Below are 26,234 nucleotides of genomic sequence, written 5' to 3' on the forward strand. Positions count from 1 at the left end.
CAAATGTTATATGAAAGTAGATCGTGATAATGTTAGGTTCTTGAAAAATTGATAATAAATATAGAAATAATCGTTAAAAAATAAATAAATAAATCGATAGTATTTATTCTGAATCGTTAATCGTTACTCTAATAATAACGTAATTTTTCATTCAATTAATTTTTTATCAATTTTATAGCGAATGAGAAATAATAATGAGTTTGAGATGTGTAAGGAAAAAAAAAAGGGGGATATAAATGTATCCCGTGTGTGTAGGTGTGAAAATAAATAAGAGGAACAATTAAAGGTCCGTCAGGATAACGTACATATCTCTTTCGTTGAGGGTCGTCTCTTTTTCGATGCTTCGCACACACGAAAAAGGGTGGTTTGCACGATCCTTGCACGCGACTGGCAAAAGATATCCTTCTTCGTACGGCAATAGCGGACAATGCTCTACTGTCGACATTATGGGGGAACATTGTCGTCGACTCGATATGAGTCCTCTCGCCTCGGGTGTACAAATGGCAATATCGGACTCCTCTCTTGCCCTTCGACCTTTCTTCGCCTGTCTCGAACGAAAGACGACCTTCCGTTTGTTTCGTTACCCGTTTGAAAACTTCCTCGATTTTAGCTTTTAGTCGTCGCTCCCCCCTTCCCCCGGCCTCCCCTCCTCCCGATCATTGTCTTAACCCTAAAGAATCGATTGGTATCATTTTTTCTTTTTTATTTATTTTATTTTAACTTCTTTCTTTTTAAACATTAATACACAATAAATACGGACGACATTAAAATTCAATAGATTGTTTGATAATTAATGAATTATTAAAGAAAAAAAAAAAAAAGAAAAGATCTATTTATATTTATTTATCGAAAAATGTAAATCATTTTGAAAGTCAAATTGTTGATGCCTATTATGGTACGTCTTTCTCCGTTCGCGGAGAAGATTTTAAAAGAAAAGAAATGAAAAGGAAGAAAAAAGAAAAAGAAAATGAAAAAGAAGAAAGAAAGAAAGAAAGAAAGAAAGAAAGAAAGCAAGAAAGGAAGAAAAGAAAAGAAAAAAATAAATAAAGGAAGAAACAAAACAAGCGAAAGAGAAATATAAAGAATAAAAAGTTGTGGTAAAAATCGAAGCGCTCGTTTACGCCGATTGTTCGCGCGAACGAATAATTTTATCGCTTTCACTTTTGTCGACAGGCCCACGCACGATCATTGTCTCTTGAAAATCTTTCGAAGCTCCGTGAATAAGCCCTTTATCAACGCGGCTCCATATACGTATGTATAAATGGATATCTGTGACTGGTTTGCCGTGACAACGAGCCTTTTTCCAATTATCGATTTGATCGGCCCTTCCCGTTTGACCCGCGAGTATACCGAGATACACAATGCCACCCTCTCTTTCTCTACTGTATATATATATATATATATATTTATATTTATATATATAGTATATATAGACAAAAGTCGAATAATAGTAAAAAAAATTTTCATCGATATGGGATAATATCGCGGATCGATAAAAGAGATCGATCGTAGTTATAGTTTATTTGACAATTAAGTTTCCGACGATAGAAAGAAAAAAAAAAAAAAAACGAAAAAAAAAATCAAAGAAAAAAAGAATAAACAAACGAAGATAAAAAATAATGCTTCATATAAATGAAAGAATGTTAATTCTTTCTTATTTATTTTAATATATATGTACCTGTCTCTTATTATAACGAGTATGGAGGAATTTTCAATTATGACCCTACTAATATCGTTAAAGCTTACTAGCTAACGTATCTCATAGATACACAGATACATACATATGTACTTATATGTATGAGTACTTTAGAGTCACGGTTGGATCGTTAAGCTCTCGAAAGAAGAAGCCGCGCTGTGCTTGCTGCATTCTGTGCAGCACTCTCTTATACATATTCATATATATATATATATACACATACACACATACTCATTCGTATACAACGATAACTCACCATTCAGTTTCTCTCTCTCTCTCTCTCTCTTTCTCTTTCTTTATCTATCTATCTGTTTCTCTTCTTCGTTCTGTCTTCTTTCTCTATCCTTCTCACTCTCGTTCTCACACCTAATCGATTTGCGGAAGCGTCGATAAGCGAAGCGTTATCGTTCTCCCGGGTCCGTCTGTGGGAAAGATAAACGAGCGAACAGCTTGTCTTTTCCTTCTTCTTGTCAAAAGAAACTGTTAAACTTAAGAAGTCAGTCGAGCTAATGCAAATAGAAAATATTATTATCGTACGTTCGATATACGACGAAGTCAAATTTTTCGGTTTACTTTGGGTTAAAAGAAGCTCTCAAACTTGAAAATTCATTTATTTTGTCAATAATATGAATTATCTTTCAATCATATTCGACCTAATTCTTATCATTGATATAAAAGATTATATATATATATATATATATATATATATATATATATATATATATATATATAATTCATTAACTTTTTTTTTTTTTATAAATAGAAAAAAATAGGAAATTCGTCTACGTTACATTGAGAATTATCTCGTAATTAAAGGTGTAAGAGCGTTGACGCGAGCATAAACGAACGCCTACGACAGTTCTATTTCCGTTATCCACGGAAGACCTCGAGTTACGATAATGGCGTGCGAGCTTTAATGTAAGAAGCAAGTAGGTATCTTTATTATAATCTACGATCTATGGTATTAGTAAACGTACGTAGAAAGATCACAGGATTTTTCATATTAATCGTGAAATAAATAATGTCGAAAATCGTGAAATAAATCTTTGTACATACGCACACACACACACACACACACACACACACACACACACACACACACACACACACATATATATATATATATATATAAATGAAATTAATGCGTTCATTCGATTGATTCGTTGAAATTTTTTCGATTTCCTTTTGAAGTATAATAATAATACTTTCAAAATCGAATGTAGTAGGCGGGTGAGGCATAAAATGGCCGAATACGTTCGTAATCCGATTTGAGAGAAACTGAGGAGAGTATGAAAGGGAGAAGACCGTAGAAAGAAAAGCAAGAGAGAAAAAGAGAGAGAAAAAGAGAGAGAAATGAGAGAGAAAGAGAGAGAGAGAGAGAGAGAGAAAGAGAAAGAGAGACTGATACGAGAAGAGAGATAAAGTCTCTCTATATATCGAAGTCGAGAAACTGGCAAAGTATAAATGTCTCGTAGGTTACGGTTACGTCTCTACACGGAAATGAAGCAAATCGACAGATAGGCCGTAGGCACATTAGAGGCACTATCTAACGCCGAGACATTTAGGAATTACCAGAGAGTCGTTTGCAATGGGTATGTGTTTTCCTCTCTTCCCGCGACGATTCATCGTTAGCTTTTTACATTTTCTTTTTTATTTTCTTTTTTTTTTATACAAGATATAGAATGCGATGGATAGGGCGCCATTTTAGAAACGTTGTTTTGATTAACGCGAGTATTCTTTCTTTTTCACGTTGACGAAGGTATTTGGATGGATCGTTTAAAGGAAACGACAAAGTTTATACCTTTTAAAAATACGTTAAAAAAAAAAAGAAAAAAAAAGAAAAAGACAGAGAAAGACAAAAAAAGAAACAAATTTAGTTTTTTATTTTTCGCCAGAAGGGGGGAGGCTGAATGTTTGTGCAACAGAGTAAAAGGAAATCGATTTGTACGAATGAAACTGGAGATGATGGATCCTTATCGTAGGTACATAGCGATGTCGAGTTACAATGTGATAATCGAAAGAGTGGTGAAAAAAAAAGACATGCGAAATCCCATCGAGAAGTACGAGAGGCACTTGATAACAACGGACACGAAAACGAAGAGACCGGGAGCTCTTCCCTTTTGTGCCTTTGTGGCTAATGCGATCCAATTCGGATCCTGGCGAGTAGCAGCTTCATACGGCGCTATCAGAATCCTTAAATCCTGTTTGCGTTCATTGTCCAGCTACTGGACTGGCTTTTCGTCCTTTCAAAACATTGCCGACCCTTTTATACGAAAGAAAGAGGGTTCATCCCTATATCCGACCAATCGAGTGCATCCAATGTATTTTTGCAGCATCCAAAAGAGACCAACTTTTTCTGTCGGAAGGATCTCTTTTTTTTCTACGATAATAATTCGTGAAATACCAACGAGAGCGAAGATATCGGCTAAAATATATTTTTCAAATTGATAGGAATCTACTTTATCGACGATCGCACGACATTATCTACAGTAGTAAATGTTACGATGTTATATCGACGATGGATAATACAAGTTTCTTTCTCTTTCGTCAATAACTGTATTTGTTATATATTAGTGTAAAAAAGTTATTTTTTTTCTTTTTATTATCTCTCATTGCTTCACATTTTAACGACGAGATATCCACGTTTCAAGAATTTTTCTTCTTTTTGTTCTGTTTTTTTTTTTTTTTTTTTTATATATATACATATATATATAACTTGATAATTAATACTCAAGAAAGTTTTCTTATCGACCGAGTTCTCTACAAGTCGGGCATATAGAACACACATTTCACAAGAGTGGCATCAATTATATTATGCGTGACTAAAATAATTAATACGAAATTCAAATTAAATTCATACAGTTTTCTTATAATTACTGTCATGAATAGCTTTCATATTAATTCCGATCGATCATTAAACAATTAATTAATTAGTGACATTTAAGCGTATTTTGTACGTACGCAATTTGTTGATTGATCGGTACTAAATTCGAAGTAATTAAAGTAATTAAAGTAAGAAAACGGCTCGAAACGATAACGTAGACCGATTATGATTACAACGAAAATCGAATGATCTCCCTGACTCTCTGTCTCTCTGTCTGTCTGTCTGTCTCTCTCTCTCTCTCTCTCTCTCTCTTTCTCTTTTTCTCTGTATGTGTGTATGTCCGAAAAATTTGGATGCGATACTATCGTGTCACTGTGTCGACGTGCTTAATTGGCTCGTTATATTAATTGAATTTTATTATCTTATGATGGGACAATGGTGCACCGTTGAACGAACCAGATTAAATGAACGGCGGGCACGCATTTTCCGCGCTTGATTACCAAAAAATGTTTTACAGATGTTCCTCGAGTTACGCTTGAAAAAACCCGCGTTGATTCAAGCGTCATAAATTCGTACAAAATGCTCGGAAAATATACTTTTTCTCGCGTGCTGCCCATTCTCTCTATCTCTCCGCGTGATTTAAGCAAAAAGATAAAAAAAATAAAAAAAATAAAAATAAAAATAAAAATAAAAAAGAAAAAAATAAAAAAAAAAAAACAAAGAAAACAAAACAAAACAAAACAAAAAGAAATAGATAAAAAAGAAATGAAATTTTCTAATTCACCCCTTTTAAACATGCGCATATGTACACACACACACAGATACTCGTAACTCTTTCTTACAAAAAAAAAAATATATATATATATATATATATATATATATATATATATGTATATGTATATATAAGCTTAATTTTTCTTCCGTTCAAGTCGACGAATGGATCGAAAATCGAAAAATAAGAAAGAAGTATCTTTAAACAAATGACCCTCCAAAATGGTCGATCGTACGAAGAGACGAAATCGGGACGCATCGTACGCGTTGGCTCGCAATCTCGACGTAAAACGGGTCACCTTTTCGCTACATTTTGCTGAAATTGATTTATGCCGGTGACAGCTAACGCGTCCATTGTGTTCCCCCCCTCGTCTGTTATTGTCCATTCAAACAAATTGACCACCGTCGGTCCGGTCGAGCATTGTCGGTCCATTGAACAATCGACGGAAAGAAAAGGAAGAAAAATGACGATGCGAGGGCATTCAGATCAGTCCGCGAGCAGATGCAAGAAAAATTTTCTTTAGATTTTCATAGAATAATCATGTGAAAGATACCGCGTTAAATTTATAAGGGAATTATCAAACGGTGGTCAACTAATATTTCAACCTATTTTATTTATCTATCAAATTTCATTAATAATTTTTTCTTTATCTCCTTTTTATTTTTCTTTTTTCTTCTTTTCTTTTTCTATACATACACACACACATATATATATGAGATATATAGAATATATAGAATATATATATATATATATAAACATTGAGGAATTCGAAACGATCGTAAATTTTCAACGCTCGATCGAAGTTGGTCTCGTGTACGGACCACCTACGTGACTCGCGTCATCGGAGGAAGGACATATGGAAGCTTTTTCTGTGCTTTCGTCGAGTCCCAAAGTGACCATACGCTTTACAAAATACCTTTGTGAGACGAACAATGGCCGAGTGGAAACATTTTATCGGGACGTTAATGGTCCGCGTGTTCGATACTCCAACGCGTATTCGACTTTCGAAGCACGTGCAAATCATTTTCCTCTTTATCAAGAGTGAGAAAAGGGACAGAGATAAAGAGAAGAAAAGAGAGAGAGAGAGAGAGAGAGAGAAAGAGAATGATCGAAGGGTATACGAATCTGTTTATAGAAAACGATCGTTCGTAAAATGTGACGATCTTCTCTTGACGAGGAGGACAAGTTTGTCGTTAAAAAAATATTCATTCTCATATTCATCCACGTTTGTAGAAATTCATTTAACCATAAGCATACGTTATTACGTATTTCATATCTTTGATATTTCATTATCATTTCGTCGATAAGAAGAATGGAGAAACGTTTGTGAGAAAAAAAAAAAAAAAAAAAAGAAAAGAAAAAAAAAATCTACGCTCGTCCAACGTACCATACGTTCGTTCGTTCGTTCGTTCGTTCGTTCGTTCGTTCGTTCTCCACGGGCGAAAGAGTAACGTAATTACATTGAACTAATTAGCCGTCTATGCGTTTAATTATTTCTAATTTGAAACGTAATTGCTCGCAAATGACGATAGGTGTGTAATATTCTCGTGCGCGAGAATCGTCGCGGAACAATGAATGACGCGTTTTTCTCCGAATTTTTTTTTTCCTTTTTTTTTTTTTTTTTTCGTTTGTTGTCGCCTTTGTTATCATTTTTTTTTGTCGCCGTTGTTATTATTATTTCTCTTTCTTTCTTTCTTTCTTCTTCTTCTTTTTTTTCTTTTTTTTTTTTTTTAATATTTTCATTCATTCTTTTTTTTCTTTTTCTTTTTTCTCGTCTACCTACCTCACGTACAAGCGATTCCTTCGAACCAATTACGCGTTCTCCGTTCGGGCAAAATCGTCCATTACGACGTTAATTATTGTCCCTTTAAGGTAAATCGAATCGGTACGAGTTCTACCGAAAAAGATAGATCCTTGTTCTCTCTCTCTCTCTCTCTCTCTCTCTCTCTCTCTCTCTCTTTCTATTTTTTTTCTTTCTTTCTTTCTTTCTTTCTTTCGTGTTTTCTTTTTTTTTTCTTTCTCATTTACGAAAAGGATCGTCGAGGATCAATTTGATCGTCGAGAGTTACGTGTTTAAACGGACGTAATTAGAGAAGAGACTGGTTGATAGTACGTGAGATAAAAATCATTGTTTCATCGACGATAGATCGTCGTTATCTTTCGCTTGTATAATCCATTTGCCAGAGTTTTTGTTCACGATTTATGATAGAACTTCGAAGAGTTCACTTTCGATATATACGTATGTATATACATACATACATACATATATAAAATTCTGATGAACAATCGGGACTTGCTACTAAAGGATAGGAATAACGTTAAAAGAAATTTAATTTAATTTCAATCTAACGATTCGCCATTGTTTTCTTAACAATGAATAAATTTATATCACCAAAAGAAAAGAAAAAAAAAAAAAAAGAGAAAAAGAGAAAAAGAAAAAGAAAAAGAAAGAATGAAAGACATAAGAAAGTCTCTTGAATATATAAAAGTTAACCGAATGATATCGGCGTTTTTTTTACTTTTCGCGTTACGTTTTCACAACTGTTACACTGGACCACAGTTTATAATCAAGATCCAGGTCGACTCGTTGATACCAAAAGATAAAACAAAAGCGGGACAAAAAAGAAAAAAAGAAGAAGAAGAAGAAGAAGAAGAAGAAGAGGTAGAAGTAGAAGAAGAGAGTAACAAAAAAAACGCATACACACACACACACACAGAGAGAGAGAGAGAGAGAGAGAGAGAGAGAGAAGAAGAGGAGAAGAAAGAAAAAAAAAGAAAAAAAGAAAAAGAGAAGAAATAAAGAGAAAGAGAGGTTGGAGATGGGGCAGAGGGTGTCTCCATCATCCAGTAGGAAAGGGTCCTTTCCTTCGTCTCTTCGTTTGTTTTTCTCTTCTCTTTGCACGGCTCACCTTTTCCTATCTCTCTCTTTCTCTTTCTCTCTTTATATCACTAGCTCCGTTACCACCATCGGTTTCTTCGGCTTCTGCGTCTCTTCCAGCGGCACTTCCTCCCTTTCTCAGCCACGAAAGCCGCCGTCTTTTTCTTCCCGGGGGCTGGTGCCTTTATAAGACGACAAAAGAACATCGTGGCACAGTCAAGATGGCGGAGGGATAACCGAGAGGCAGTGGTAGAAGCACGAACGGAGCGCGAATGAGAGAGATAGAGAGAGAGAGAGAGAGAGAGAGAGAGAGAGAGAGAGAGAGAGAGAGAGAGAGATGGATGCGACAGAAGCAACGACGGAGCCTTTCCTCTCCCGGCCAGGCACCCCCGGTCCCCGACCCCCGTCCCTCCCAGCCCCCCAACCACCACCTCCTTCTCCAGGCCACCCATCCACCCACACCATTGTTGCCACGAGCAGGAGAGACAAAATGAACCCGATTGTTAGTCCGGGAGGCATCATAATGAACGCCCATTCACGGGGAGACACCAAATGAGCTCCCGCGTCTTGTCCCGCGGCTTTGTCCACGATACTTTTAATTCTCTGCTCTCTCTTTGTCTTCGTCCGGAGACTCCTGGGCTCGACCTGCTGCTATTTTCTCCCTTTCTCTCTCTCTCTCTCTCTCTCTCTCTCTTTCTCTCTCTCCGCGTTCGCTCTCTCTCTTTTTTTTTCTCCTCCTCCTTTTTTCACCATTCTCTCTCTCTCTCTCTCTCTCATTCTTTTTCTCTTATTCTTTTTTTTTTCCATCATTTCACCCTTCTTCTTCTTTTTCTTCTTCCCCTTTTTCTTCTTCTTCTTCTTCTTCTTCTTCTTCTTCTTCTTCTTCTTCTCTCGGCTGCTTATATATTTCGTGTTTCAGACCGCGCCTTTTATCTCTTTCTCTCTCTTATTCGAATCGACTTTGTGCGACCCGTTGCCCACCCTCGCCTACCGAGAGAGCCGGTGCGTCTTTTCGTGTCGAAGCATCGCTGGCTCAATAAGAAAAAAGGAAGGAGTCTCTGCGACCGGGAGAGTTCATATCGTGCGAATACATTGTACGCACCTATGCGAGTGAAAAAGAGAAAGGTAAAGGAGAAAAGAGAGAGAGAGAGAGAGAGAGAGAAAGCGAGTCCTTCGATGCTTTTTATTCTCACCTTGTCCATCGTTCTTTGTATTTTCACCGCGAGCGCTCCAACTATCGGTATCTTTCTTTCTCTTTCTCTCTCTCTCTCTCTCTCTCTCTCCTTCATTATATACGATATTATAACTCTTTTCCTTCTCTTGTGCAAATTTTTCCTCCATTTTCTCTACCTCTCTCTCCCTCCCTCTCTATCTGTCTGTCTGTCTGTCTGTCTGTCTGTCTGTCTTTCTTTTTTCTTTTTCTGTCTTCCTTTGGAAATCATTCTTTCTTTCTTTTATAACCGAGCGGCATGCTTTTTCTATACAGCGACCTCACAAAAATGATCATACGCTTTTCGAAACTCTGCTGACTCTTTTATATAGTAAACGATAAATAAGAGACTCTAAGAAATTGTTACAGTTTTTCCTTTTCACTCTTATCAATTAATCCTCAGAAGATATAAGTATCATCATACTTTTTCCTATTCCTTTTTCGTTTTTTCCCCTTTTATTTTCTTTCTTTTTCTTCTTTTTTTTTTTTCTTCTTTTCTTTTTCCTTTGTAACTCATCAAATGCATCTTGTATGCAATGTTCCAACGTAAAATATTCAATGTACGATTTGAAATAGAATTTAACAATGTTTTTTTTTGAGAATCTAATTCTTCCATTATTTCCATTTGTTACATGTGCGGCAATAATAGATATTTTTTTTTTCCTCATGAAATTTCATATCAAAGAAGAAAAGAAAAATTATGGCAATTTAATATATCTATTATTTCTATTCATTATATATATATATATATATACACACACACATACATTTAATAATTATAGATATTTTTTCATGAGTCGTTCATTAAAGGTACATTTATTTGACAAATCACAACTGGACACTATATAGTGTCGTAAAATATATATGTATAGTGAATGTAAGAAAAGTATTACAATTGCTATCGTTCTACGAGTCAGTATTACAATGTTCTACTACCTGTATACATGGTATACTTCACGAAGTTCGTGTTTAAGCTACTTTGTCTTTCATTAAAAAAGTGATAGAGATAGAGAGAAAGAGAGAAAAAGAGAGTGTGTGTGTGTGAGAGAGAGAGAGAGAGAGAGAAAGAGAGATGAAGAGCTTCTTGGCGTAAGAAGGAACTCGCGCGGGCGTGGAGAAAGGAGAATGAAAATATTATTGCTCGATCCACGCGTCATGCATAAATGCATCGATCTCGCACGCGGCTCTTCTCTCGGTCTGGCTGTCACTTCGCACAGGCAGCTGTGCAAACAACGATATCCATAATATTAAAGTCACAAGCAATGGCTTATTAGCCGTGCCCGTACGCCCTCACTTCGTTCTTTCATCTCACTCTGTTTCTATCTATCTCTGTTCATACTAATACATTGCGTATGCAACTTCACGAATTCTCTTACATTAGAAACCAAGTAGAAGGTATCATAGCTATATTATGAAAATATATTTTATAGGAACGTACCGATCATACCTACATATATCTATTTTATAAATGTAATTATTCTTGACCTCTATCAGGACACATACATACATACATACATACATATATACATATATACATACATACGTACATACATATATACATACATACATACATACGTACATATATACATATATATATATATATATATATATATATATATATATATACACTGATATTAGTAAGTTATTTATTTAGATATTTGATTTCTATTGATTTAAAATGAACGAATTTATACTTACATGTATATATATATATATTTTTTTTTTTTTTTAAATATATTTATATATATTTTTTTTCTAACTTGAAAAAATATCGTCCCCATTAAAAGGTTAAATTTCTTTCTCCCTATGTATATGTGAAATATTGCAAGGGATATACCTTTCTGATCCAACACGAAGAACAATTTGTTAACCATTGTGAAAAGAACAAAACATGGATTTAGTACTCCTTCTAAACTTCGATTCTACGAGATCAGGAAAAGCTCAGGTATGAAGAAACGAACGGTTCCGAGGGTGAGACGAACTAAAAGACTAGTGGATAATCGAAGCGAGTATCGATCACTTTCGATTCGATTTCATGCGATTAGCTACGGTACGTGTACGCGTACGCGTACGTTTTCATTGGTGGTAAAAAAAAAAAAAAAAAAAAAAAAGAAAAAAGAAAGCGAGGGGTGTAAACGTCCCTCTTTCTATTCGGACTATCGAAACTTTTGGATTCATGAGACTTTTTTTCTTCTTCCTTTTTTTTTTTTTATCCTCTTCGGTTCGGATGTCTCTCACCTTAGCGCAGCCTCATAGAAATTGTGGGGTTGAAAGAGTATCGGTGCTGTTAGGGGAAATATTTTTTGTTTGCTTTTGAAGATCCGCGAGAGGTAACTCGAGGACCGGGAGAAGCTGGACTATCTCGAACATGTCACCCCTCTCCCTAATCTCTCTTTTTCTCTTTCTCTCTCTCTATACATATATATATATATATAGAATATCGGGCTATTGAATTGTTAGAAATTGTTTTTTTCTTCTTTTCTCTTTTTTCTTTTCCTTTTCTCTTTCTAATCGAAAAATTGTACAACACCAATCCTTAAGAGTGCTTTTTTAATATCTGCTAGAATATCCTAGAATATTTATCTTTATTATTAACGACAAGAAGCGTTTGATATTGTTGTTTTCGACTGGCGAACGTGAACCACCATTCATCCATCCATCCATCTATCCATCCATCCCTCTGTCGAATGTAACACAGGACAGATACGAAAACGTTGAGAGAAAGAAAAGAATGTTGCCCGGTGAAAACGTGTAGTCATGTTGCTATATTGGCTGGTAGCTCCTTGCAAGCGAGCCGGCCGACTTCGATCGGTGCTTCTGCTGGCGTTGCTGCTGCTGCTGCTGCTGCTGTTGCTGCTGCTGCTGTTGCCGCTGCTGCTGTTGCTGCTGCCGCTGCTGCCTTCTATAGCGTGATTAATTCTATTTACCTGCAGCCGGTGCAGCGTGGATACACCCGTGGTATAATTTATCAGTTTGTCGGGCCTCATTGTCGGCCGTACGGCTCGTTGCTAATAGTCGGCCATTCAGGAATCGAGGGAAGCCATCTATTCTTATTACGAACTTCGTTGTGTCCGAGGGTCCAAGACACACCGCTACAACAACGACCTTATATATACTCTTTATCTTTTTATTCTCTACCTTCTATATCTTTCTCTTCTTCTTTTTCTTTCTCCACCTTCCACGTTGTTCTCCTTATTCCTAAAGGCGAGAAGGGATGGGGAATTATATTCACATTGGTAGGACACTCGTCTAGTCTAGTCTAGTCTAGGCTAGGTTAGGCTAGGCGAGACGTATAGTTTAATGTATTAACGATAACTTTAATTTTTCTACAGGAATAATGAATCTCGCGATACTTCGTTAAGTTATAAAATTGTTAATAGTTCGAGTTGAAGATATGATTAATCTAATTAATTAGATTCTAATATTACATCATAGAGATTGATCTTCTTGAATCCCACTTATGTAGAATTTATATTATTAATATATATATATATATATATATATATATATATTTACATAGACATATTTACCCCTTTTTTTGTCATAGTCATGAAAAAATAAAATAAAAAGAAAAAGAAGAAAGAGAGGAATAATGGATACCTATACCCTTTTCTTTTATTAGTCGTGAAAGGGGAAAGAAGAAACATCGAGAACGTATCGCATCGATACTTTATTTTTTTTTCTTTTTTTTTTTTTTCGCAGTCGGAAACTTATAATCGATTAGGTAACGCGCGTTATGATCATGGGAAGATTTGGTGGCTGAAACAGATGGGGAGTTTTGGACGATGTCACCCCTTGTCTCCGGTAGTCATTAGCCCTGTCTATTGTGTATGCTCGACTGGAAGCGAGAGAAGCTGCCGAGTCGATGGGTATCGATACTAATCGATACGCATGGCCGATCGATCAGTCTCTCTCTCTCTCTCTCTCGATTTACGGTGCATTCATCGGACATCCGTTCGGTTCGCAGAGGAAAGGGTCTTTCCTGGACGATCTTTTCATGCCTTTTAGGTATCGCTCGATCCTACGATTTAGACTCCCTTAATCGACTTCAAGGTACTCGTCAAGTTTTTCTTCGTACTTATCCTTTTATTTATTTTTTTAATTTTATTTTTTGTTTCGTTCTTTTCTATCTTTTTTTATTTTTTTTTTTTCCTTACTTTTCTTTTTGTTCTTTTCTATTTTTTCTTTACTCGACTTGCCAATTATTCCAGATTAAAATGTACACTTCGTCTTAACGATCGAGATAATAATAATAGTAATAGTAATAATAATAATAAAAAAAAAAAAAAAAAAAAAAAAAAGAAAAATGATCGTTGCTTCGCGATTCGAAACGCGAAACGAAATAAAATGAAAGAGACGATACAGTGAGACAGATAAGAGAAAAACAATGATGTGCGGAAAATGGGTAAGGCATTTTTATTGACAGGATGGATGGAAAAGAATGTCATTAACTCGTTGTCGATGCCTCAGAGATTACTGACAATTAAAAGAGAACGAGAATAATAATCGAGTGAGAGATTCTCGTCGCGTACATCTCATTCTTTATTCATTTGTTAGCAATTGAAAATTGTAACATGTTATATACATACATACATACATACATACATACATACATACATGTATACATACATGCATACATGCATACTTACACGGTACCCACCATTTGTGCCCGTTTTACCATTCGTCTGATAGAAAGGTCTGATATCTCTCGGGTTGATCGTATAACGATAGATCATTTTTCATAATCGAGCACGTCGTTCGTTCGAACGTTCGCGATTGAATGGGCTTAATAAACAACGGCCTGTAAATTTCTACGATGTTATTGTTACCAACGGAGAAAGCTTCACTCGTATTTATGTATGTATGTATCTATGTATGTATCTACGTATATATTTATGTATGTATGTATGTATGTATATATGTTTTGTAGATACCTACCACGCACATTGACAAACGTTACATCGTGCGAAGAAAACCTAATAAGCTACGACGCATACGTTATTGATAACTAAATGTAACGTTCGTAGCTAGGGCTTCTTCTCGTATAGTCACGTTAAATCCCCAAGAAAATAATCTCTTCGTTCGAGAAAATAAAAAAGGAAAGTTTCTATATGTAAAAAAAAAAAAAAGAATAAGAAGATGAATAAGAAGAAGAAGAGGAAGAAAAAAAAAGAAGCTAAAAAAATGATAGGAAAAAAAACCCAAAAGGAAACAGAAACGAAGCAAGACAAAAGAAAAACAAAAAAATAAAAGAACAGTAGATAAACGTCGATATCAGCGCAACCGCAACAACCCTTCCTTCTTTCCGTTCGTTCTAATCCCGTCACTTAATGTCGATTATTATACACGGCCTAGTAACAGTCGTCGCTTATTTCTTTTTTTTTTTTTCTTTTTTTCTTTTTTTCTATCGCCCGAAGATAAAAATCAAGTCTTTTCCATTGGGCTAGGTGGTTTCGAGGGATATGAAAAGAAGTGAACTTTCTTTAGGGAAAAAAAGGTGCGAGTTCTCGCGAGCAACATTTTTTGATGCATTGATTTGACTCGTTCAAAGCCCTATCGTATATGTATGTTGGTATCTCTTTTTATCTCTTACCTATCCTCTCTTTTTCTTCCTTTTATTCTTCTTCTTTTTCTTCTTTTTCCTCCTTTATCTCCTCCTTTTTCTCTCTTTCTCGAGCTTCATGGATTTTACATTTAATACGTCACTTCGTACTTGGAATCCCTTAGGTCCTGTCCATTATCGTCGTTGATAAATGTATACAGTTTTTCTTCGTGAACCAGTACTATCTTCTTCCTCTTATTATTATTCGTCGTCGATGTAAAGTCCCCGATGTATTAAATACTAAAGATTTTCTACTAGTTCATCTAAAAGAGAATCGAAGAATGTAAGGTAGAGAATAAAAAAGACAAACGTTGGATCGACACGATCCATGAAAATATCATGTACATCCTCGTTAGGGAATTGGAAATATGTATCTCATAGGAAAATATTTCGGAGTTTTCAACGAGACAAACAAACGAGAAAGAAAGAGAGAGAGAGAGAGAGAGAGAGAGAGAGAGAGAGAGAGAGAGAGAAAAGCAAATCTGAATCTTTCATATGTTATTCCTTTTCTTTTTTTTTGCTCATACTTTTAAACATTTTCAAATATTACCATTGACCTCGTCGCAAAAGAACGTCTATTGTATCTCGCCTCTATAACCTTATTTGTGCACAGTTCTCAGAAACGAATGAACGAAATCTTTTTTTTTTTAAATATAACACAGTTTGCTTTCTTTCTCTACTTTTTTCTTCTTCTTAATACACACATAGATACATAAATTGTTTATATAAATTATATTATATAATATATTAGATATTATCTATAAAATATTTTTGATAAATTAATTGATTACGTTAAATAAAAGAGAATGATAATAATAAAGACTAATAAAATGGGAAAATTATTGTCGATAGAAGAAAAAAATTTTATCTATGGCACAGAAAGAAAGGAAGAGAAAGATAGATAGATAAATAGATAGATAGATAGATAGATGGATAGATAGAGAGAAAGAGAGAAAGAGAGAGAGAGAGAGAGAAGAAAGATAGTGAAAAAGAGATCACCTTTCTCTTTTAAAAGGCTGAGAGATTGATTTTTCATTCCCGAACGAGAGGTGGTAGGTGATTAGATCGATTCAGAACTACTTGAATCGATTGAGCAACAACTTCTTTGATCTCGGCACCTGCTTAGAGCAAAGCCCCGCCGAATTCTTCGTTAAGAAACCAACCCATGAGATTCGTGCTGCCTCCTCTCGATATTTCCCTCTCGTCATCCTCTCTTCTTCGTCTTCTCCTCCTCCTCCTCCTCTTCCTCCTCCTCCTCCATCCTCCATCCTCCATCCTCTTCCCTTCTCTATCCGATCGTTTTGCACTATCATGCCGCCTTCTTCGATCCGTCGTATTCGCTCGAACGAGTAGCTATGCCCACTTAAAAGTGTATTTCTCTGTCGTGCGTGTACACCGATGCTAGAGACTCGACACGGTCCATTGCTTCCAATCACGAACGCGTGAGAAAGAATGCCGCTCGTATTTGATCGTTTCAACATGAAATTCATTCGGATTAAGTCTCATTTGTGATTTTTATATATATATATATATATATTTCTTTTTTCTTTCATTATTCTATTTTTCTTTTCTTCTCGTTTCTTTTTCAACATCGGCCAAACTCTAAATGAAAAATCAGGGAAAACACGTAGGACCTACCCTCGTGTAGATTTTCCATCGAGTCGAGATTCGCTATAACCACATAGCGTACTTATAATGGATCTTCTCTCTTTCTCTCTCTCTCTCTCTCTCTCTCTTTGTGGATGTAATTTATCACCGCTCATAACAAGGAGCCGCAAGTTTGTACATATTTCACTCCCCCTACCCTATCAGTTTCCACCCTCCTCCTTCTCTCTCTTTCTCTCTCTCTCTCTCTCTCTCTCTCTCTCTTTCTCTCCCTCTTTATCTCTGGTTTCTTCGCCTTGGAGGACAGAACTCACCCTATAAAAGAGAGAAAGAGAGCACACAAGATACGGGGGGTGAGAGCGAAAGCAGAAGGGTGGAAATGTAGGAGGGGATAGCAGAGACGTTATTATTTATATATGCCATTATATATCAGACCGAGTCGTTGGAATATTGTTCAAGACATCTCGCGCATACATTACGCGAAGGAAAAAGAGAGACAGAGACAGAGAGAGAGAGAGAGAGAGAGAGAGAGAGAGAAAGAGATAGAGAAAGTAGATGGGGAGTAACAGCGGGGCTTTTATTACCGCGACCACTTATTTGTTAACATAATATACACATTACGGCTGGCTCCACGTAGCACGCGCCGCCATCCTACCTAACCATTCGACGTATAGCTCTTTTTCGTGTATCCGTGTGACTGTGTTGAAGTACATACGCATGTACTTGTGCCCGGCTACGGGACACGGGGGTGGCTTTTAGATACGGTGGACGACTTTTCGTGATTTCATCCCCTCGTTTCGTTCTCCCAAACAAGAATCCGTTTAAACATCCAACTTAAATATTACTTCCTTTTTTATTGTCGTCTCACGATTTAATAATTATTAATATGTTATTTATGAAAGAATTTTAATTGCCATTTAATTGAAATTGAAATAAAAGAATAATTATTCTTGATTGATTATTATGCCTAATGCGAAATAATGATCGTTTCGAAATATTCTTCTTCTGAATCGGTGTAACTTTGAACGAACGTTGACCAAAAGAAATTCGTATGTCGAGTACGCGAATGGACCCTTTTGAAGAGTACCAAACGATATATATATATATATATATACTTATATATACATATATATATATATATATATATAATGTATATGTATATGTACACATATAATATGTAGGTATATCCATGGAATGTAGGCGCGCACTTGAGATTCCGGGCTGAAAGGCAAAGCCGTGCTGGTAAGCCGCTTTGTAGCCTTAACCGTGGCCGCTTAAGAGGGTGGAAGTATATTATGGGCAATATTACGGATGAATGCTGGCCAACGCGAGAAACAGCCACTTTAGGCGATAATCTTGTTACCCTATGTGCTCTCTCTCTCTCTCTTTCTCTGTCTCTTTTCTTTATCTCGCTTAACTTGGTTTTATTCTCATTTATACAATATTAATGAACAAGCTTGGATCTAATACAATCGTTATATTCGTATCTAAAGATTATTTCATACCCAAAGACAAAGAAATTCAAAAAGAAAAATTTACGATCGATCGAATCTAATTCTCTTGTTAATGTAAAAGGGGTAGAAGAGATAATGGAATGGAAGGATGAAAAAAAAAGATCATGAATCTTGTTTTGAATGAAAAAGGGGTGTCCTCTAGTAATCGATTAACGCGCCGATACGATACGGCAATAACGTTTACATGCGATTCTCGTTAACTCCGATCGAACCCTTTTTTTTTCTCTCTCTCTCTCTCTCCTTTCTTACCGAGAGGAGAAGAACGCGTGTAAAGACCATCGTATTTGGCTTTTAAATTTTCTCCTGACCTATATACATAAATCGTACCTATCTACGGTTACGTAATAACTGGTCCGTGTAGACCAAGGTAAAGGATGTAAGATGTGTGTGCAAGAGAAAGGAAGAAAGAGAAAGAGAGAGAGAGAGAGAGAGAGAGAGAGAGACAATCTAGGGTGCTCACATATAATATAACGGGACGTATATAAATTTCGATCGTAAAGATGTCTGTAGTCTTGTAGAAAACGGGGTGAAAATGGGCCGGAACCGCTTGGCGGCTTTTTCCTTCCGTCGGTGCTTCTCTTCTCCATCGTGCGACACGTCCTAAGGCATCATTGTTTGTCGCGATTTACGACTTTTCCCTAGCTCATGCCCTCCCCGTTTTGAACGTTCAGCTTCCCGACAAGAAGATGTCTCCATTCGCACGTGATACGGCTTGATGCATGGGATAAACAGACAGGACATCAAAAGAATGGAAAAATGAAAGAAAAAAAAGAACGAAAGAAAGAAAGAAAAGAAAGAAAGAAAGAAAGAAAAAGAAAGAAAATAAAGGAAAACCGTGTGGTGACCGTTTGCGGATTATTATTTCTTATAATGGATGATGCTAAAGTATCGTGGGGCGGGAGGGTTGTAAGAGGGGAGAAGGAAATATAAAATGTTAATCGATTTTTTACAAAATTCCACGTAAACTTCCACGTAGGTATTTTCTTTTATAATTCGGTATACGTTGGAATTTTCTTTAAAATAAATACTTTACTCATTTCCTCGAATTATTGTAAAGTTGTTGAAATTAAAATAGCTTTCAATGGATTTGACTTATCGTTCGGATTTATACGAATTTTTTCTGGAATATGTATCGCAAGAGAAAGAGAGAGAGAGAGAGAGAGAGAGAGAGAGAGAGAGAGAGAGAGAGAGAGAGAAAGAGAAAGAGAGAGAGAGAGAAAGAAAGAGAGAGAGTTTCAGAGCACTTACCCCCTAGGCGAATTGAACGGTAAAAGGGTGCGCATCGAAATCGAGCCAATATTTATGTAACTAAATCGTATCGTCGTTTCGATGACGAAACTCTGTCCTCTTTAAAGGTAAACAAGTCAAAAAAAAAACACTAACTTGCGAGTGAGGATTAAAAATCGAGGAGTAAAAAGAGTAAAAATTTAAGTGAGTGTGAGTGAGAGAAAGAGAAATAACAACGGAGAAAGAAAGAGAGAGAGAGAAAGCAAAGAGATAGACAGAGAAACGTAATGAAAGGATAGTATAGCTTTACGTTAAATATTCTTGCAAATGAATTTTACATGAAAATTAAAGCTTAATCCTTTTGAAAAGTAAAAGCGGCGATACGGTTTAAGTTTATGTAAATTTCTGTGATCTGGCTTACTTGTTGCATCGACATAGACGAGAACTACTAAGTTACTATACCGTTGGTAGTAAAATATTCACTCCTTTCGGAATAATTTACGTGCCTCCTTTGGAATATCTTGGATTCGTTTACGTCGGCTTAACAGGTGTAACGAAAACCGGTGTAACGGGCTCTTACGTCTAAGCGAACTTGGCGACGTTTTGTCGTAGAGATTAGCTAGTTGCAAGGATTTAACAACCGTGCACCGTGGTAAAACGATCTAATCTTAGCTACGAACGATGCGTTCTTAATCTTTAAACTACAACTGTTTACAGTAAATCCATCATTATCTACAATTCAATTAGTACGAAATAGATTATAGATATTTCTAATGGAATATTTTTATAATTATTATTTATTACGTTATATATATATATATATAATATCACAAGCGAATTAATTTTCATATAATCGTTATCTACTCAATATCCTAAAGTTAAAACGAAACCCTCGATTTTATTATAGATATTTGGAAATTACGATCATGGTGGGTGTGGATAAGAGGACATTTAAAGACAAGAAGGAAAGGAAAGTAGTAGAGTGTTTGAAATAGAGGGAGAAACACACAGAAAGAGAGAGAGAGAGAGAGAGAGAGAGAGAGTGAAGGAGGGAAGAAAAGTGGGGGGACGATCAGCCGACTGGAGGAAGGCTGAGGGTGGAGGCTGGGATGCGCTTCGAAAAGAGTGACTGGAGAGAAGCGAACGGTCGAGTGGAGGAAAGAAAGAGGGCTCGGTGAGAGGTGAGATGAAGGGAGTGGAAAGAATCTCGACGAGGGTAGGAGGACCAAGAAGTAATGTAGGAGGGACGAGAAGCGAGACATAAATGGAGGGAGTCGAAAGAGAGATAGAAAAAAAGAAAAAAAAAATAGAGAGAGAGAGAGAGAGAGAGAAAATGGGGGAGAGAAGAGGGGTACGGTGAGAGGCTGGTTCGGATGAGACATTAGGTTCAAGTTTTAACGACATTTTTCTTGCTTTCCAACTTTTCTAGCGAGAAAAAAGGATGCAACCCGTGTGAATGTGCATCCCGGTGTGCATTCACGCTTCTCGGTGTTCGTAAAGTATGTACAGTTATGGCCGGGGGTACTGAGAAACTCCCAGTTTCCCTCTTTTTCGCTGTATCGCCTGAAAAGAGGGAACGAGAGAGAGAGAGAGAGAGAGAGAGAGAGAGAGAGAGAGAGAGAGAGAGAGAGAGAGAAGAGCGTTACGAGATTACAGTAAGCACCGTGAACTTTTTTCCACTTTGATCTCCATCAAGGATTCGCGTCTTTCCATCAGAAAAGAGAGCGAAAGTTCGCGTACTCGCATTTTACGAAAAATTTGTAAAAAAGAAAGGGAGAAAAAGAGAGAGAAAGAGAGAGAAAGAGAGATCGTTGCTGCTCGGCCCGTTACAGAAAGCAAATTGTTTCTTACACTCTTTCGTTCGATTCTCTATCTCTCTCTCTCTCTCTCTCTCTCTCTCTCTCTCTCTCTCTCTCTCTCTCTCTCTCTCTATCTCTCTCTTTCTCTCTCTTTCTCTTACAATTCGTTGAAAGAACGAAGACGACGACGAGGACGATGATGACGACAACGACGACAACGACGACGCCAACGACGACGAGCATATTGATGGAAGAGGAAAAAGAGCGTCGCTATGAAAAGGGCAAGCGGAAGAAAGGAGGACGTCGAGAATTTAATTTCGCCTTATTAATTTCCTAGGCGTAAAGATTCTCGCAAGGATTTTTCACTTTTCTTTCTTTACGTTAAATCTTTTTTCTATTTCTTTTCTCTTTTTCTTTCTCATATATATATATATATATAAATTTTTTTTCTTTCTTTCTTTCTCTTTTTCTTTTTTTTTTTTTTTTTTTTTTAAGATGAACGTGCATCACCCATTAAATTCTCGACCGATCGAAAGGATCGTTCTTTAATTTTCTTAGTAATATCTACAAAGAGATCTTTTGAAAAATTTCAAACGAAATGAATTCATTCGTATTTGTGTTTATTTATTTATTTATTTTTGTTTTTGTTTGTTCGTTAATGTTTTTTTTTTTTTTTTTTTTTTCTTCCCCAGAATGGATCGACTAATAAGAAAGGAGCGGCCGTAAGTGTTATTCTCGTTTATTTTTACACGTGAGATCAACATGTTTTCTCTTCTTTTCTTTTTCTTATTCTTATTCTTATTCTTATTCTTTTTAGCCGACCTCGTCACATGATTAATCCGTCGATACTTACTTACATACTTACTTATTTCTTCAACGACGTAAACAACGACGACTACGACGACGACGTCGACAACGACGACGACGAGACATCCACCTGTGATATTATCGCACGGGCCATTCGCAAAGTGCATCGAACCTACGAGTAATATCTTCACTCTCACGTATGCGCCAACGGTCGGTTCCTCGTATATTATAGCATATAAGGTACAGAAGAGATAGCTAAAAAAAGAAATAGAACAAAACTCGCCGTTAGAAAATAGAATGTTATATGGAAATAGATAGATAGATAGATAGATAGATAGATAGATAGATAGATAGATAGATAGATAGATAGATAGATAGAAAGAGAGGCATCGACAGAAATAGAGATAGATAGATAGATAGATAGATAAATAGAGATAGAGAGAGATAGAGAGAGAGAGAGAGAGAGAGAGAGAGAGAGAGAGAGAGAGAGAGAGAGAGAGAGAGAGTGAACGCCGAGGAGGATGAGGAGAGAAAAAAACAGCCACTGGAAAAAGTTTTTCACGAATAAAGAGAAACGAGTCGCGGGCGGCACTTGTGTCAATTGCCGGCGCTGTTAGCTTAACGTTTCTATTGTTCGTGAAAAGGAGCATGGGTCGAGTGCTATTTGCTTTCAGATCAGGACGGGCGCACTTCTAATTTCACTGAATAGACTGTATATATGTCCCTTTCCCTCCCTCCCTCCCTCCCGCCCTGCCCCCTTTTCTCCCATCTCTCCTCCTCCGTTAACACTACCTCCTCCCCCGCCCATCCGCAGTCCCATTACCCTCCCACACTCTTTCACCTTCTGCCCCTTCAGCGAGTCCAAAACCCACCACCACTCTCTTCTTCTCGTCGCGAATGCACGCGTAAAAAGAGAGAAAGAGAGAAAGAGAGAGAGAGAGAGATAGAGAGAGAGAGAGAGAGAGAGAGAGAGAGAGAGAGAGAGAGAGAGAACGGGCTCACTTTGTGTCATCGTTGTAGCGACGTTGAGCGTACTGCAAAAACACCTAATTGTGTCATTCTAGTAGCATTGTGTTCGTTGTAAAAAGGCTGCTGCTGTGTCATTCATTGTTTTATCTCGAGTAGGTACACCATGCTATAATCCGATACGGTTTCTCTCGTTCAAGTTTAGACACGCGGAAGCGTGAAACTTGTGTCATATTTCTTTGTTTGTTTGTTTGTTTTTTTTTTTTTTTTTTTTTTGTATTTCTGTTAGTGCTTGTTTGTTCGTTCGTTCGTTTTTCTTTTTGTTTTTCTTCTTCTGTCCTTTATTTTTTTTTTTCCTTGCTTTTTTTTTTCTCACGCGATAAACACATGGTAATGACAATTAATTAATTAAGTATTTAATTAATTAATTAATTAATTAATTATATAATTATATAATTAATTCATTAATTAATTATACATAATAGAATATACATACGATGATTGTACGTGAAACGTAACTAATTTACGTTTAATGTCTTATTGTTAGTTAATCAATGAAATATAATGTTAAAAGTTCAATCGTAATATTAAATTACGATCGTTTCCTTCGACATTGATCATTAAGTTTAAATGATAAGCGTATAGATAAGTAAGTACTTACCAACATCCATGATCTTCGAGGTAAGGAAAATAAAAGAGATAGATATACGAAAAGGGTTCTCTTCAATTTACCACCAAGGATGCGTGAAATATGCGACACAAGGGGTGTCATTGACACGTATCTACGGGAAAGGAACGAGTAAATTCCATCGCAAAGTTTCTACGAGTTTACGTTAGTAAAGTGCTTCTCCTTCTCTCTCTCTCTCTCTCTCTCTCTTTCTCTTTTACCTACTTCGACTATCTCTACATATCGAGTTGCATATCGTTGTAAACGCAAACGAATCGTTTCTAGAGGTAAATTTCATCTACGAATAGGGAAGGATTATTTATCATTTGATTAGATGCTCATTCAGAGATTAATAAATAAATAAATAAATAAATAAATAAATAAAAAAGAAGAATGAACGTTATAATGTCTCGACAAATTTGTCGAATAACACCGTTACCATTTACATTAATAAAAATATAGAAAAAAGGATTCTCCCCGTAATCGTGAGTTTCTCACATGTTGAAGATTCAACGAAGAAAGTAACTGTACATACACAGGGTATATACCTATAGGTACACACATTTATATGTATATATACATACATATATATGATCGCGAGGACGAATGGTATCGTTCGCAGCCCTCGACGCGACGCACAAGCTCGTCTCTCACAATGCGTTCTCGCAGTGTCACTCGTTTCGTATCCTCGCTTCCAACTCAGGATAGAAAGTCCTCTCTCTCTCTCTCTCCCTTTCTATGCTCGCCAAACCCTCTGCGTTAAATAGAAAACGTTCTTACGTCATTGCTGAGAGAAGGCGCGCTCGTATGTGTGTGTGTGTGTGTGTGTGTTATGCGTATGAGAAAAGGGCCGAAGGGACGCGACTACGAGATATGCATGCGTATATTTATCTCTCTCTCTCTCTCTCTCTCGCTCTCTCTCTCTTCTTCTCCGCTTCTCTAAGAGTCTTATTTGTCGTTCGTGCCTGAACAAATACTGCTCTTGCCACATGCCACGTATATACCGTGCACGCTTGGCTACGTACAAAACGCAAACATTTATTATCAATCGAATTAAAGAGTCTCTATCTCTCTCTTTCTCTGTCTTTCTCTCGCTCTTTGTATCCGTATGTATGTATGTCATTTTTAAATAATTATGTAATCATCTCTCATATCATCTCGCATGGCTCCAAATACAAAGTATTTATATACAGGGGTTGTTGAATCGTATAATGAAATTGACAATACAAATCCTACTTGAAATTTCCATATCTTAAATTGAAATTAGAAAATTTAGATTTTGGATGAATGGTTTAATATCGATCGTAATCGTTGTGATCGTTTTGATGATCGTCGCAATAAATTTTCATTAATCATTTACTTATATCAATAATTTTTATCTAAGAAATTACGACGCATATTATTCGTAGAAATTTCTTCATATTTGTAGCAACACTTATTCGTTGATCGCAATCGAATGTTATTGCTGTGGATAAAATTCATGAGAAATTACGTCATCGTTTACGCACCTTATCGTCACTTTAATGAATAAAAACGATGATTCATGAGTATAATTTCATTGAAAAAAAAAAAAAAAAAAAAAAAAAAAAAAGAAGAAAAATCCACGATAGGAAGACGATTAAGTTAAATGGACGGTCGAAATTATGAATGATGAGAAAACGAATGATAAGAAAAAGAAAAAAAAAAAAGAAAAAGAAAAAAGAAAGAAAAAAAATCTAACTCGTTTCTTAATCCTTAGAACTTTGATTTCCATTCGAAGGACGCGTAATTATTCACTTAGGAGGTTAGGTGCTCGTTGACAAGACGAACCATATTGCTCATCCACCCTTCATCCTTACCCTTCCTTCGTCATCCATTAGGGAGTACTTCGGTGGTGTGTTCACCCTCGCGCCACTCACCGCAAGAAGGTTAACAGCGATCCGACGTTTCACGGATGGCGGCGCACTGCCAGTCCGGATTACTATGATCCGAGTTATGATCCGAGCTATGATTCGTGTTATCGTCGCGGGTCCTTCCTCACGTCGTCGAACGTTTGTACGCTAATGGGACTGAAAGTCATTCGCCGACACGTGCCCGAGTAGTCTTTTCTGTTCTTTTTTGTTTTGTTTTTGTTTTTCTTTTTCTTTTGTTCTTTTTTTTTTTTTTTTTGAGATATTCTCTCTTCCTTTTTTTGTCTTCTTTTTTTTTTTTTTGTTTGTTGCGATGTCGAGAGATCTCACGGGGCAGCAGTTAGTGAGCATCGAAGGAATATTGACGTTCCTATGAATACTTACACAGATTTATTATTTATTTATTTATTTTTTTTTTTCTGAATACTTACACAGATTTATTATTTATTTATTTATTTTTTTTTCTGTTTCATAAGGATCCCTTCTCTATTCCATAATGTATTTATCTATCTAATGATCGTACAAATTTTCAAACGTATATCGTAATAACAAATTTCTCAATATAATAATTGTATCAATAATTTTTATATTTGACAATATTTTAATATAAAACAAAAATTATCCTAAATTCGATAGAAATTTCTATGTATGTATGTATCTACTAGGTAATAGAATTTTGTAAAAAGTTAGAGAGAGAGAGAGAGAGAGAGAGAGAGAGAGAGAATGAAAAAGATAGAGAGATCTCGCTATAGATTTCTTTAATACTTTTCGAACGATT

General features: G+C 36.3%; 1 protein-coding gene and 2 long non-coding RNA genes across 10 annotated transcripts in view; 1 reads left to right on the forward strand and 2 right to left on the reverse strand.

Moving 5' to 3' along the window:
- LOC124952458 (peroxisome biogenesis factor 1) overlaps positions 1-26,234 on the forward strand; it is a 97,204-nt gene that overhangs the window by 32,987 nt on the left and 37,983 nt on the right. Inside the window, exons 16-18 of one of the 4 annotated variants that reach the window (XR_007101905.1) lie at positions 20,236-20,509; positions 21,820-21,849; positions 21,945-22,345. The exons of 1 other annotated variant lie outside the window; for it this stretch is intronic. The gene's annotated coding sequence lies outside the window, so the exon portion shown is untranslated. Of the gene's footprint in view, positions 1-9,089; positions 9,259-20,235; positions 20,921-21,819; positions 21,850-21,944; positions 22,346-26,234 lie in introns of those variants that run through there. 2 more of the 4 variants (XM_047502358.1, XM_047502365.1) reach the window with 2 other exon arrangements.
- Positions 13,051-16,263, reverse strand: LOC124952465. Its single transcript, XR_007101914.1, has 3 exons — positions 15,982-16,263; positions 14,974-15,245; positions 13,051-14,487 (listed from the first exon to the last, which is right to left on the reverse strand). It is a non-coding gene; the product is annotated as an uncharacterized LOC124952465 (long non-coding RNA).
- On the reverse strand, positions 21,565-26,061 carry LOC124952463. Of its 5 annotated transcripts, none has more exons than XR_007101909.1 (4): positions 25,406-26,061; positions 23,562-24,321; positions 22,937-23,260; positions 21,565-22,189 (listed from the first exon to the last, which is right to left on the reverse strand). It is a non-coding gene; the product is annotated as an uncharacterized LOC124952463 (long non-coding RNA). The 5 variants fall into 5 exon arrangements; XR_007101912.1 differs by lacking the exon at positions 25,406-26,061 and having other exon boundaries at positions 23,562-23,682; positions 24,152-24,724; XR_007101910.1 differs by lacking the exon at positions 25,406-26,061 and having other exon boundaries at positions 23,562-23,865; positions 24,152-24,724.

The sequence above is a fragment of the Vespa velutina genome, chromosome 10 (assembly GCF_912470025.1).
Source record: "Vespa velutina chromosome 10, iVesVel2.1, whole genome shotgun sequence".
In the NCBI taxonomy this organism is placed as follows: Eukaryota; Metazoa; Arthropoda; class Insecta; order Hymenoptera; family Vespidae; genus Vespa; species Vespa velutina.